Source organism: Salvelinus fontinalis, chromosome 8 (genome assembly GCF_029448725.1).
Source record: "Salvelinus fontinalis isolate EN_2023a chromosome 8, ASM2944872v1, whole genome shotgun sequence".
Taxonomy (NCBI): Eukaryota; Metazoa; Chordata; class Actinopteri; order Salmoniformes; family Salmonidae; genus Salvelinus; species Salvelinus fontinalis.
The window spans coordinates 17113105-17127290 of NC_074672.1; the positions used below are offsets into that span (position 1 = coordinate 17113105).

The following is a 14186-nucleotide window of genomic DNA, read 5'->3' on the forward strand; positions in this document are numbered from 1 at the left end:
TTGTATGAATATTGTCAGAATTAATAAACTATACTATGCAATGCTGAACTGTAATTCATGTTGTCCATGCTTGTAGTGTACATACTGTACTATCGTCCTGTGGCTGTCTGTTAACCCTCTGGGTTAGTTGAGCTCATCTAACCAGTGTCACAAATTCATGACATATAAGAGCAAAGTTGACAGTTCACCTTGAGACCTACCTCGGCCACAGACACGTGGGTCTTAGAATAGGATAGGGTAAATGGCCAGCTGTTCATTATCTGTAACATGCAGACAAATTAAGGTGAGACCACACTAAGCAGTTGATGAGATCAGATGTCCTGTCACTGTGCAGTCAGGGAAGCCTTACCGTACATCCCTCACTCTCTACCTCCCACTTTGACTTTCCCCCCACCTGATTTCAACAATGCTTTTCCCAGATCTGCTAACGGGCTGCTAATCCAATTGTATAGTGCAGTAAACAAGAGTCACTCGGGGTCCCGAGTGGTGCAGCGGTGTAAGGCACTGCATCTCAGTGCTTGAAGCGTCACTACAGACACCCTGGTTCATTTCCAGGCTGTATCACAACCGGCCGTGATTGGGAGTCCCATAGGGCGGCGCACAATTGGCCCACCGTCATCCGGGTTTGGCCGGTGTAGGTTACATAAAAAAAACGAAAAAACATTTCAAGGTAAAAAATCATAGAGAGATGATCCGCCACCCTCTTGCAGTTACCCAAGGCCTTGCGGTGCCACTCCAAGGTGTGTCTGGCAGCTGGCTTTATTCAGAGGCAGGGTCACTCAACCACACCATAGTGTCACATTTTTGCTTGGCATGAACTTTTCCCCTTTCTCAAAAGCTCAAATTGGATTTTATCTTCCATAAGTAGTGGAACCCATGACGGGGCAAACAAAAGAAGACAGCAAATCAACAAAAATACTTAAATTCTCCAATGGGGGAGCGCTCTATATATTTGTCCTGTTATTTCTACCCTCACCCTCTTATTTCTCTTCCCTTTCACAAGGAAAAAGTTGACTCAGATACATTGTTGTAGTAGATGAAAGTATATATTTTCAGATTTCAAAAAGTCTCAGCTTCATGAAAGGCAATAATATTTTCCACGTGGAATGGAGTCTCTACTGTCGGTTTGATTCATATGACTGCAAGAGGGCGATCAGAATTTCTAGAGTGGTTTGAAGAATCTTCAGGATCCCAGTGGGGAAACTGTTTTGGGGATTCAATTAATATTTTACAATAGGTACTTTCTGCTGCTGACCTTTTGGTATTTCTTTAAGTACCACTGGTGGGACCTCAGCAAACACAGATGCACCCCTCGCATTCGACGAAGTGATCCGGCTGGTCCAAGCAGGAGAGGGGGTCCCAGGCCTGTAAAAGCTGGACATGAAACCTAATATCCAAACTCCAAGTCTCTCTCAGATGGAGAGGAGACCTAAACCCTGGGAGAACTACTAGACACACATGACTTGTACATATTACTTTTTCCCTCAAACTGTCCACATTGTGAGAAAATTTATATTTTTTGATATCCTCTAAACGTGCAAAACATAAAATCTATGTGCTCTTCACCATTTCATCACATATGATAAAAAGCGTTGCACGTGTCCTGTAGAACTGTCTCGACCTGATCCGTCTAAAACAACTACACCAAACACATGAAATAGTGCCTGCCAGACTCATTTCATTTCTGAGTGTAATCAGCGAGGGTCATATTAGCACCTGGGAGTTGCTGGTCGTGGAGGAGCAGCCAGGTAGCGTGTGTGTGAGTGGGGCCAGCGCTTAGTGCTCCTCTTCTGCTTGGTGGCAGTGTCTGTGCCCTCATTTAACCTGTGTTGATGGTCCTTCAGAAGCTCTGGGATAGGGGGCAGGGTGACGGGCCGCAGAACGCTGTAGGGCAAGGCCTTATACCCCCTCAACTACAGAGAAACAAACAAAATAAATAAACAGGCACATCATTATCCCTTTTGACTTCGAACAACAGAGATGGTGCCTTATACTCTCTCAAAAATGACAGAGAACTACACATCTAAGGCCAGGAAACGGTCCAATAGAGTTAGTTGTAGGCTCTTTAAGGTATGAGTCCTACCTGCTCTTGACTGCTAAAGGGTGTCAGGGGTACAGGATGGAAGGTGATGTCTCACTTTCTGTTTTTTATGCTCGTCCTAAAATGCTGCTGGTCTGAGGGAAGGACAGTTGAAGCAACATTCAATCGTTAGGCACAGTAACCACACAAGGGAGTTGCAGTCAGTCCTTTACTTTACTCTGATGTGCGTAGGCTACTGTGAGTGTGGATGGCATCTGTAACTCACCTGCCTTCCCTTCTCCTGCCACAGTCTCCATGTGTTCTCAATCTGCTCGTCGGTGTACTTGGCGATCCGTGGGTCGGAAGGAACCAGTTCCCTCTGCTGCGTTGTGACCTCACCAAACTTTGTCGACTGCTGACTCTTCTGTGCAGTCAGGCCCTCCAGGATGCATTTGGCACAGCTAAGAAGGCATAGGAGGACATCAAAGAGATGCAGACAGATGACATGACCGGACAAACATCAGACTCAGTAATAGTGCATGAATAGCATGTTTTTATGTGTAGAAAGTCCCTTTTATCAGCTCTATAGTTCACATTATGGAGACAGAAGGGCTTCCATTTGGACTTTTCCCCTCACTTCCAGTGTGGGTACTTCCCCTCATTAAGGACTTTAAGTGTCTGACAGGACCCCATCCTCTTCAGGTCCACTGGGAGCTCTGTGTGGAGGGCGTTGGAGTCGCCCACCTGCCACAGGCCCTGCCCAAATGTACCTGAGATGTAGAGACAGACCGGGTACTAGTTGTCAGTATTAGTACACATACAGTAGTTGGCGCATATCAACACTCCCCCCTTGTGGCTGATAAAACATATTCAATAGAACCATAAGACGTTCTCAAACGAATGACACCATACACGTAACTACAGTGGTGGTAGTGGTGGTGCTTACCAATGTATCTGCCAGCGGCGGTCCACAGACGTACGTTACAGTCCAGGCTGGCTGTGACCATGAGGCGGAAACGCTCCACATACTCAAGATGAACGATCCCTTTCAGGTGGCACCGCCAGGAACTCAGGGGCCTAGGGGGGGTCAGGGACACACTCCATCCCCGCAAAATCTGGTCAGAGAGGGATAATAGAAATGAGTGGGAAATCTATTTATGACAGAGTCTGTTCCGTCTACGGAAGGTGACATCATCAATGACCACTAGCTAGTTTCACATCTGTTACACATTCATCCTAACCTGCCCTCCCTAAAGCTCTGTAACTTGAACAAATATTTTGGTGTGTCATTATGTTCTGTGTGTACTGTTGTTGAGTTACCTCTTTGTCCTGCTCCACCACCAGTCTCCGTGGTCCCTCCACTTTGCAGTAGGGAGGTATGAGTTGAGGCAACCTCAGTCCTCATTAGATGATTCCTCCTCAGCCACCCCACCCCTCATACGGTAACAGTACTTCTCAATGTCCCACAGCTGTGGAAAAGGAAATACAGGTGTAGAGGGATGACGTGAACAAAGAAAAACAGAGGGAAAAGAAAAGAAAGATACTATCAGTCCATAGTCGATCTGTAAAACATCCTGCCAATGTCTCCACCCTGATTACTTCTCACCACTGTCCCCTTCAGTCAAAGACATCAGTTGGTGTAGCCAACATAGCTAAACAACACATTGACTTTTCTATGGTCTCCAACCCCTCCAGTGCTACCGTGATGTATCCGTTGCTGTCTCCAGTGAGCAGTATCTGGTCCTGTCTGTCAGTGGACATGGCACAGATGACTGGTCCCTTGCTATGCACGGCACAGAATTTCCCCAGCAGCCCTTTGTTACGGCTGATAGACCAGGCGTAGATGTAGCCGTCTGCTGAGCTGGTCAGGAGGATGGCCGTGTCAGGGCTACGCTCACGGGTGGCCAGAAACAACACCTGCTCGTCAGAAAGAGAAATAGGGAGAGAAAGCGAGGGAGAGACAGTCATTGACATCCTCTGTCGGTTATCAAGGTAAAACAATATTAAACCGTCAGATAGGTTACAGTGTACATGTCAGTCAGTCAGTACCTTCTCCAGCTCGTCTAGGTTGATGGTGTTGGTCTTGTGTCTGGGCAGCAGTGTCGTCCGCCTGCCCATGGAGACTGTGACTGACTGGGGCAGTAAAGCAGAGGCTGGAGCCGAGATGCTACCCCTCCGGCCCTGTGGGATGCATAGAAACATGCACATCAACATGAACATCAACAGAGAAACAGAGGTATTTTTGTACAGTCTCTAGCGACAAACAAAAAAAATGTCGGTGCTCCATTGTGTCTCGTCTCACCCGTATGGGTATGAGGGGCAGTGGGCTCTCGCTAGCGTTGAAATGGCAGAAGGCTTGTCCTGAATCTATGTTCCAGACAATGATGTCACCGCTGTAGGGGGCGGTCACCAGCATCTTTCTGCCGTGGGCGTGCATGGAATAGATGTCGTCTGAGTGGTACTGGTTCCACACACGGTGCTCCATCTTATCCTCCTCCTTATCGTCCCTGACACACGGACGGACAGACAGGAGGAAAGACGGACGGACAGACGGAAAAAAGTAAACATACAGACACAATCAATACAAATAAAACATACAAAAGCCACACAAGTTGACCAATTGCCAGCCAAGAAAGTGCTTAAAAGTTGCATACAGTCAAAGATGTAAAAACATGAAGCACTCACAGATACCACATGACCCGTTTGCTCCAGCCTGAAACATAAATCCTCTCGTTGATGTACAGAATCCCTGTAACCTGCCAACAAGTCATTTCAGTAAGTATTTTTTCTGTCTTCGAATGGCAGTGCTTGGTGGTAAGAAAGACAAGTCTGGTCTGTCACTTAGGGATCAGTGCCCTGCAGGATACAGCGTAGTACCTCATTGCTGTCCACCAGGGGCAGTTCAGAGATAAAAGCCCCGTTGTTGAAGTTCCAGAGACGTAGAGTGCCGTCTTTAGACACGGTGATGAGGTGGCGTTTGGGCCCCGTCGAATGCCATGGCAGTGACCTCAACAGGTCGCTCAGGGGTCGTTTGGAACTGCATTACCTTCTCCCCTGTCAGGATGTCCCACACACTGACCACGCCCACATGACACCCACTTACCACCTGGGCACAGAGCAGTGGAGAGGTGGGTTTACCTAGCTTCAATAAGTAGTATGATCATCTCTTAGTTGACCTTACCTCACCCCCAAGTTTTGAACCATCACCAACCTGGTTGAAGTTGGAGTTGTAGAGAGCAGCACAGAGTGGTTGTTCATGTGATGTTGTAGCTGTGGGTACAGAGCTGTCTGCATCCTCCATAGACCCTCGAAGAACTCCAATCTGCCCAGCACAACGTAAACATGAGGAAATAAATACACAGCAATACCAAAGAACCTTGTACAACCAATAGAGTGTGTATGAGTACACATGTTAAAGGCAATAACGAACACACACTAGGTACGTAGCCATCACCATGGTGTTACTGGTGTGGTTATAGTAGGTGCTGGTGATGGGGAAGCGGCCCGTGTTGACGTTTCTGGATTGGATGTTCTGGAGGCAGACACTGTCCTGCAGGTCCCACACTCGCACATTCTGGAACAGAAAGAAACGACCCTTACCTGTTTTGTGGTCTAAATGAGCATTACAAATCTGAGTAGGCAACGGGTGACATTGAGTGTCACTGTAGTGATAATGCTGGACATCTGACCTTGTCTTTGGACACACTGATGATCTTGTTGTCTCTGCCGTTGACAGCGATGTGAGTGACGACGGTGCTGTGACCTTTCATCTGTGATGTGGCTTGATTGGTCACATAGGGGTTCCAGACCCTCACGATCCGATCGAAGAATCCAGTCACTCACGACCCGATCGAAGCATCCAGTCACTGGAACATTGGAAAACAAGCATGGACAAAGACACATCATGGGATATTGCATTAAAATAATAATATCCAGATTGACAGCTACAGAAAGATCAGCAAAGAATACTGTATAAAATAAGTAATATAAATACTGAGCTATATTGCATGAAAAAAAAGGGAAATTATATTATTTTATACTAATACATTTGCTTAGAGAAAGATATTTAGTTTAACAAGTAATAAAAATAAAAACCTCAAAGATAGGGGTCAGAATTATTGGCACCTCTGTTTTCAATACTCCAGCACCCTCCCCTTGTAAGAATAATGACACTTAGTATGTTTCTGTAATGTTGAATGAGATTGGAGAACACATTGGGAGTGATCTTAGACCATTGTTCCATACAGAATCTTTCCAGATCCTAGATATCCTTCGTCTGCGCTTATAGACTGTTTACAGGACTGTTTATAGGCTGCCCTCTTCCATTCACACCACAGGTTTTCAATGAGGTTCAAGTCAATGGCCATTGCAAAATGTAGATTTTTGTAGTCAATTAACCATTTCTTTGTGGATTTTGATGTGTGCTTGGAAGTGTCAGCCTCCTAAAGTTCCTGATGCTGTTGACCTTAACAAGGGCCCCAGGACCAGTGGAATCAAAATATGCTTTCGATTTTAATATAAAATAATATAATTTTAAAATGTTTGGAGCATGCGATATAGATTAGTATTTAGTATTTATTTTATACAGTATTTGTTGCTAATCTTTATCAAGGGTGCCAATCATTTTGGAACTGACTTTATACGTAATTGGTTTAGACGTCATAAACAGCACTGTATGGAGTATTACTTCTACACATACCTAGAACGTTGAGCTCAGGTGAGTAGTCAAAACACAGAATTCCCTTCTGCAGGTGAAAGAGTACAGTTCTGAGAAAGAAAAACAAGAGAATTATATTCATTTGTGAAATGAACATTAGAAATGAGAGATTTGGGGGCATTTTAAAGAGGCACTCCAGTGTCTTCTTTACCTCATTTAGCACCTGTTTTACCTAACAAAAGGCACATCTCAATAGGTGGTATGTATGACATTACATGGCACAAGATGTTCCCACAATCAAGGAGGGAGGCCGATAACATCACATCAGACCAACTCCTTGTATGGCCTAATCTTAGAAGTTTGCGGTTGTGTCAAAAAAAAACTACTTTGCTCAAAACATATTTTGTTAGCTTTAAGTGTGTGTATATTACTGTATTTATACGTGGGATGTTGTTTTTCAACACGAAAAGTTCAAATATAGCTGCAGTGCGTCTTTAAACAGTCCTGCAAAAAACTCTGAGATAACACGATAGACACACTGAAAAATAAAGACGGGAAAACGCAAAAGGGGGCGTACTGAATTTTACACTTGCGTGAGTGGGGCAGCGTGGTCAGGATCATGGAAGTTTGGTCTGCCGCACAGCAGGTGGCGATGGCATTCAACTCTGGGATGTAGCGGATCTGGGGGATCCAGTCATTATGGCTGGGCTGGAAAAAAGGGGAAGATATGAAACAGAGAACTAACTGAAGAGGGGAAGAAAGAGCGTGAACAGGAAAAACAAAAGTTATATAGGCTACTTATGACTCTAAAGCAGAGAAATGAGCTGGAGGTGTTTTTGAGCAGGGCTGACACAGGGATGCGATAGTTTGTTCCTGAAAAAGAGGCAAAGAAGTGAGTGTGATCTTCGGCATGAACATGTGTACCTACCATCTTTACCTGCATGTTTTCACCCAGTACCTGTCTTGAAGGCAGCACTGTTGAACAGGCCATTATGGACCACATCAGAGGAGACAAAGATGTATATGGTGCGTCTGGCATCACCAATGGAATACACTCCTCTCTTACCATGAAAGGAAGCAGAGAGAAAAAGGTTATTCTCACAAAAGGCCTGCAAAAATCATTATGTTCCATTAAACAGAAGTAATAATCAATAATAATAGCAGTGCACTAGGAAATAGGGTGCCATTTGGAATACACACAAAGCCTACCAGTAGTCCATCACCTACAAGTTGGCCTCCAGCTCCGACAGGGAGAACACTATGTCACACTTACTGGCAATGATGTCATAGAATTCTGGTGACAGAAAAACAAACACACTGTACAAACACTTCAACAAAGATACAGTAGCTATAAATCAGTAGGTATTACATTGTAAAAAATAATACCACCGCATAACACGATGTTTTCATGTGTACAAATGTTTGTACAGACATTCCCAGAGACACACCTACGTCTCGCCCTGTGGAGGAGATGGAGAGCTGGTTGATGTTGCTCAGGCAGACTATGTCTGTCACCCAGACGGGCTGGGCCACCGTGTGCTGCATCTGACTTATCTAGAGCAGAGAAAAACATGCAAAGAATGTTTCACAAATAAAGAATAGAACATCCCACAAGCACGACATGAAGCATACCTGCTGGTCCACAAGCACGACATGAAGCATACCTGCTGGTCCACAAGCACGACATGAAGCATACCTGCTGGTCCACAAGCACGACATGAAGCATACCTGCTGGTCCACAAGCACGACATGAAGCATACCTGCTGGTCCACAAGCACGACATGAAGCATACCTGCTGGTCCACAAGCACGACATGAAGCATACCTGCTGGTCCACAAGCACGACATGAAGCATACCTGCTGGTCCACAAGCACGACATGAAGCATACCTGCTGGTCCACAAGCACGACATGAAGCATACCTGCTGGTACACAAGCACGACATGAAGCATACCTGCTGGTACACAAGCACGACATGAAGCATACCTGCTGGTACACAAGCACGACATGAAGCATACCTGCTGGTACACAAGCACGACATGAAGCATACCTGCTTGTGTGATGTTCTATTACCTAGCAATGTTTCACAACTGTCTTTTCTCCATCTCTGTCAACATCATGTATTACTTCAGAGTTTTCACATCATATCAAACATTATCGTCTGGGGAAAACATATGAATTGCTATTCAATTCAATTGTAATAGATTAATTGATTGATTATTCATGATATAATGCTAGAACATAGCTGATACGCACATTGACAGTGCGCAGCAGCTTGAACCTCTCGCTCCAATAGTTGAGAACGCCATCACGGCTGATTGACAGGTAGCTTCCACTGTGGGCGCGGCCCTTAGAACACCCCGAGGCTCTGCCATGCTCTCCAGAGTCTGTCTTTTTCTCCCCGGCTGGGGGCTGGAATGGGTAGAACTGGAGCCGGACAATGGCCTCACAGTGTGCACTACACAGACAGAGACACAGAAAAAAAAGGATTAAAGGATGCACATATACTACTTAGGAACCTGTAGAACATAGCCAATGAAATACCACTTACACAGGCGCAATCTTGAGTGGTTTGGGAAAGTAGATTGGCCTGTTTTGCTGCTGCAAAGAGTCTTTCTCTCTGTACTCTAAAAGCATGTAGTTCAGATATTCAACCTGTATGAAACCACACAAAGTTTTTGTTTATGAGAGTAAGAATTTAAATGTGTTTACATGTTTGTCACATACCAGTTGGTCAACTGACGACAAAACAGCACTCCTGTTCATTGTCGTTTTGCTCTCTCACCCAGTCCATTCTGCCGTCACAGTTGGTGTCCACCTTCATAAAGATAATGTCCACATCCTCATCATCCACATCACCCATGATCTTCTTCATCGCATCTCAGAACTAATACATATCCAACCCTGACAGAGAGAATGACACATTGTTCAAGAAAATAGGTCCCTTTTGGATAGTGTAACTTAATGATTATTTTTATTATTCACATTCTGTCATAAAGAGCACATGTTCAACCAAATAAAAACCCAATTTCCCCCCCAAAATTACTATAGTAAGTGCCTATTATGTGCCAAATAAAGTAACAGGGTTGACCTCAACAGGGTTGACGATTTCATCTTAAATCAGCCATAAATCCCCTTGTTACAGGAGGAATGGAAGCTTGTCGTGTGCAACAGGGACGGGCAATTGAATGCAAGCTTCACAAAAAAGTTGAAATTTTTAAAACATTTCTAGCCTGTATGTATGGCAGGGATGGGCAACTTAGATTGGGGTGGGGTCCACAAAAAATCTGAACTTATCATGGGGTGCCGCAGTGGCTCGCGGGTCTGCGTACCCACATCCATACCCACACATGCAGTCAGAGCTGGCACTAGCCTATTGAGGGCCCTATGAAAAAAATATCTATCACAAAAAATAAATAATCATCTCCAGAAATTACTTTGTCAGAGAAACAAAATAACAAGGGCTTTACAATGATGGTGAAAACTTGGGGGAATTTTTTGGGTTAAGTGGGTTAAAATCTTAATAGAAGTCACAGAGGGTGCATAGAGGTACATGCCAAAATACAGAATTTTCAAGTTTTAATGTCACATGCACAAGTACAGTAAAATACCTTATTTGCAAGCTCTAAACCCAACAATAAAGAATTTTGGCACTTTAGCTTTTAAATTTGACTTAAAATATCAAATAGGCGCAAAAGGGACTCATTTCATGGAACGACCCATGTGTGTTCGTATGACAACACTATGTAGAAATGTGCAGCTGGTTGGTGAAACTGGCAGGGATCCACTAGGGGCTAAAAATGATACTGGGTTGGGCTAAAAAGGATACCGTGGTATACTATTAGTTATGGAGAGGTGTTATGTGTTCGGGTCACTCACGCCCTCCTCCATCCATGTCAGCCTCTCTGAACATACGTTCAATGTGGCGAAGGTGCTGTTCATTGATCGGATTCTCCACTCCCCCTGAGCTGGCATGTCCTCCTCCGCGTAGTCACTGCTCCTCCCTGAACGCTCCGCCTCCCCTGAAATACCCTGCTGAGGGAGGATATAGAGCACCTCAGTCACACTTAACTCCACATTTGATATTAAAACCAACATGAACCATTTTTCACTTGAAAATGTCTTAGGAGGGCAAGATGAATTAAAAACTGCGTAGAAAATGTGGGTGACAAGGCAGCAAAAACCCAGGCAATTTTAATGGAAATATCTGTGTAAATAAAACAGAGCACTTTGGGGAGCATAACAGTGTGCAGATTTATTTTGTTCTGGATTTACCTGAGTTGTGGTGTGTTTCTGCTTGTCATCGGAGGTGGAACTGTGATAACACGGGCAACGGATACATTGAACACCCAGCAATCCAAAATGGGATTTAGTGATCAAACACACTTAAAGTCCTAATGTAAACTAGCTTTATATTGATATTAGTCTGACCTTGTAAGGCTGGCCATCTTCAGTTCCCCTGTGACAGTCCACAAGCTCACACTGGTCATGGCTTTCCACCTTTAACACAGGCACAAATGCTCACAGAAGAACATTGCTCTTTTGGTGATGTCACAATGTGAGAGAGATGGTCCTAACATACAGAGAGGGAAAAAAAGTATTCGATCCCCTGCTGATTTTGTACGTTTGCCACTGACAAAGAAATGATCAGTCTATAATTTTAATGGTAGGTTTATTTGAACAGTGAGAGAGAGAATAACAAAAAATCCAGAAAAGCACATATCAAAAATTTTAGAAATTGATTTGCATTTTAATGAGGGAAATGAGTATTTGACCCCTCTGCTAAACATGACTTAGTACATGGTGGCAAAACCCTTGTTGGCAATCACAGAGGTCAGACGTTTCTTGTAGTTGGCCACCAGGTTTGCACACATCTCAGGAGGGATTTTGTCCCACTCCTCTTTGCAGATCTTCTCCAAGTCATTAAGGTTTCGAGGCTGACGTTTGGCAACTCGAACCTTCAGCTCCCTCCACAGATTTATGGGATTAAGGTCTGGAGACTGGCTCGGCCACTCCAGGACCTTAATGTGGTTCTTCTTGAGCCACTCCTTTGTTGCCTTGGCCGTGTGTTTTGGGTCATTGTCATGCTGGAATACCCATCCACGACCCATTTTCAATGCCCTGGCTGAGGGAAGGTGGTTCTCACCCAAGATTTGACGGTACATGGCCCCATCCATCGTCCCTTTGATGCGGTGAAGTTGTCCTGTCCCCTTAGCAGAAAAACACCCCCAAAGCATAATGTTTCCACCTCCAGGTTTGACGGTGGGGATGGTGTTCTTGGGGTCATAGGCAGCATTCCTCCTCCTCCAAACACAGCGAGTTGAGTTGATGCCAAAGAGCTCCATTTTGGTCTCATCTGACCACAACACGTTCACCCAGTTGTCCTCTGAATCATTCAGATGTTCATTGGCAAACTTCAGACGGGCATAAGCAGGGGGACCTTGCGGGCGCTGCAGGATTTCAGTCCTTCACGGCGTAATGTGTAACTAATTGTTTTCTTGGTGACTATGGTCCCAGCTGCCTTGAGATCATTGACAAGATCCTCCTGTGTAGTTCTGGGCTGATTCCTCACCGTTCTCATGATCATTGCAGCTCCACAAGGTGAGATCTTGCATGGAGCCCCAGGCTGAGGGAGATTGACAGTTCTTTTGTGTTTCTTCCATTTGCGAATAATCACACCAACTGTTATCACCTTCTCACCAAGCTGCTTGGCGATGGTCTTGTAGCCCATTCCAGCCTTGTGTAGGTCTACAATCTTGTCCCTGACATCCTTGGAGCGCTCTTTGGTCTTGGCCATGGTGGAGAGTTTAGACTCTGATTGATAGCTTCTGTGGACAGGTGTCTTTTATACAGGTAACAAACTGAGATTAGGAGCACTCCCTTTAAGAGTGTGCTCCTAATCTCAGATCGTTACCTGTATAAAAGACACCTGGGAGCCAGAAATCTTTCTGATTGAGAGGGGGTCAAATACTTATTTCCCTCATTAAAATGCAAATCAATTTATAACATTTTTGACATGTGTTTTTCTGGATTTTTTTGTTGTTATTGTCTCTCACTGTTCAAATAAACCTACCATTAAAATTATAGACTGATAATTTCTTTGTCAGTGGGAAAACGTACAAAATCAGCAGGGGATCAAATACTTTTTTCCTTCACTGTAAATCATTGATATCAAACTTAACCAGATTCTGACCAGATTTCCAAGCTTTTTTCTGTTTATAAAAAAAACCTTGCACTCTTGATGACAGAAAGATGACACTAGGGAGACAGAAGGGGAGAGACAGAGTCCTGCCTATTTGACACAATCGTTACATGAAAAGATTATGACCAGTTATCCAAATCTGTTTTGCATCTTGACAGACACAGAGAAGGTTATGAATGAAAAGATCAATAGAGTGCAGGATAACATGTCCAAAGACATGTTGTAGACAAACAACCTCTGCAGTTACCCAAGGCCCGGTGGGCCTCATCGTTCACCTGCAGGAGAAGCTTTGTGCCTGTAAAAGACTAGCCCGACAATAACTTTATAGGCAGTTTACTGGGGCCAAGTGACTGGAAGCAGAAACCGGATGCCATATCAACATGCAAGGATGGGGGTCAGTGAGAGACAGAGGAAAACCCCACGTGGAAGATCTAGATGAGGACCTGTATATTCTGATCAGAGAAAATGACACGGCCCAGCTCAAAATGAGGAGAGCGGTCGTCAGGAAGCCCCTGGTGCCAACAGCGGAGGGAGAGGGCAACGAAGACGCAGATGATGGAGCTGGCTCAACGGGAACTACAGAATCAAGACACAGATAGGGTCCACACCACCACCGCCACTCAGGTCCCCTGCCTCACAGTGGTCCCCACAAGGCAGGTGCTCCCTATTGCAATCCCCCAGAGTGGAGGCAGGGAGCCCGATCAGGAACAGATCCGGCCTACACAAAGGGCTGCCATGTTGCCCACCGGTGGCAGAATTGACGCCACCCAGTATGACAAGTACACCCTGCCACCCAGTCTATGGTGCAGTGGGTGTCTAGACATTTGTTTTTATTTATGGCCCTTTACTCTGGGCATGTTTACATTCGTTTTGAATTAGCCTATATCACTGTGCTGATTTTAGTTTACTGCAGTTATTCTACCAAGAGCCAACTGCCAATAGCAATGCAAATGTACGTCAGGACATTTTAATGAGCAGATAAATATACACATTCTAAATCAATTTCAGTTAATAACATCACATAGAAGTTAAAACAAGTTATTTCTTCAACCTAAAAAACACATCTAATTTTTCCAATCAAACCTTGATTTTTAAAGAAAAGTGATGCCTGTAGAAGCCTTATATTGCTAATAAATTCGCAAACAGACTTCCTACTAAAAGAGAGCTCTCAGTTCCTCTGCTAAGAGAGTATAGTTCTGCTCTAACTGTAGACTAGAGGGATGTATTTCTTCACTGTGTGGACTGGCAACCATACATCCTGTCTTTGGCTTACATGAGGAAGTAAATTAGAACACAGGTCAATGTAGTG

General features: G+C 44.6%; 2 pseudogenes; one reads left to right on the forward strand and one right to left on the reverse strand.

The window, feature by feature from the left end:
* Positions 1-14: 14 nt before the first annotated feature.
* Positions 15-11123, reverse strand: LOC129861429 (WD repeat-containing protein on Y chromosome-like; annotated as a pseudogene).
* A 69-nt stretch (positions 11124-11192) lies between these two features.
* On the forward strand, positions 11193-13697 carry LOC129861430 (protein quaking-A-like; annotated as a pseudogene).
* Positions 13698-14186: the final 489 nt, after the last annotated feature.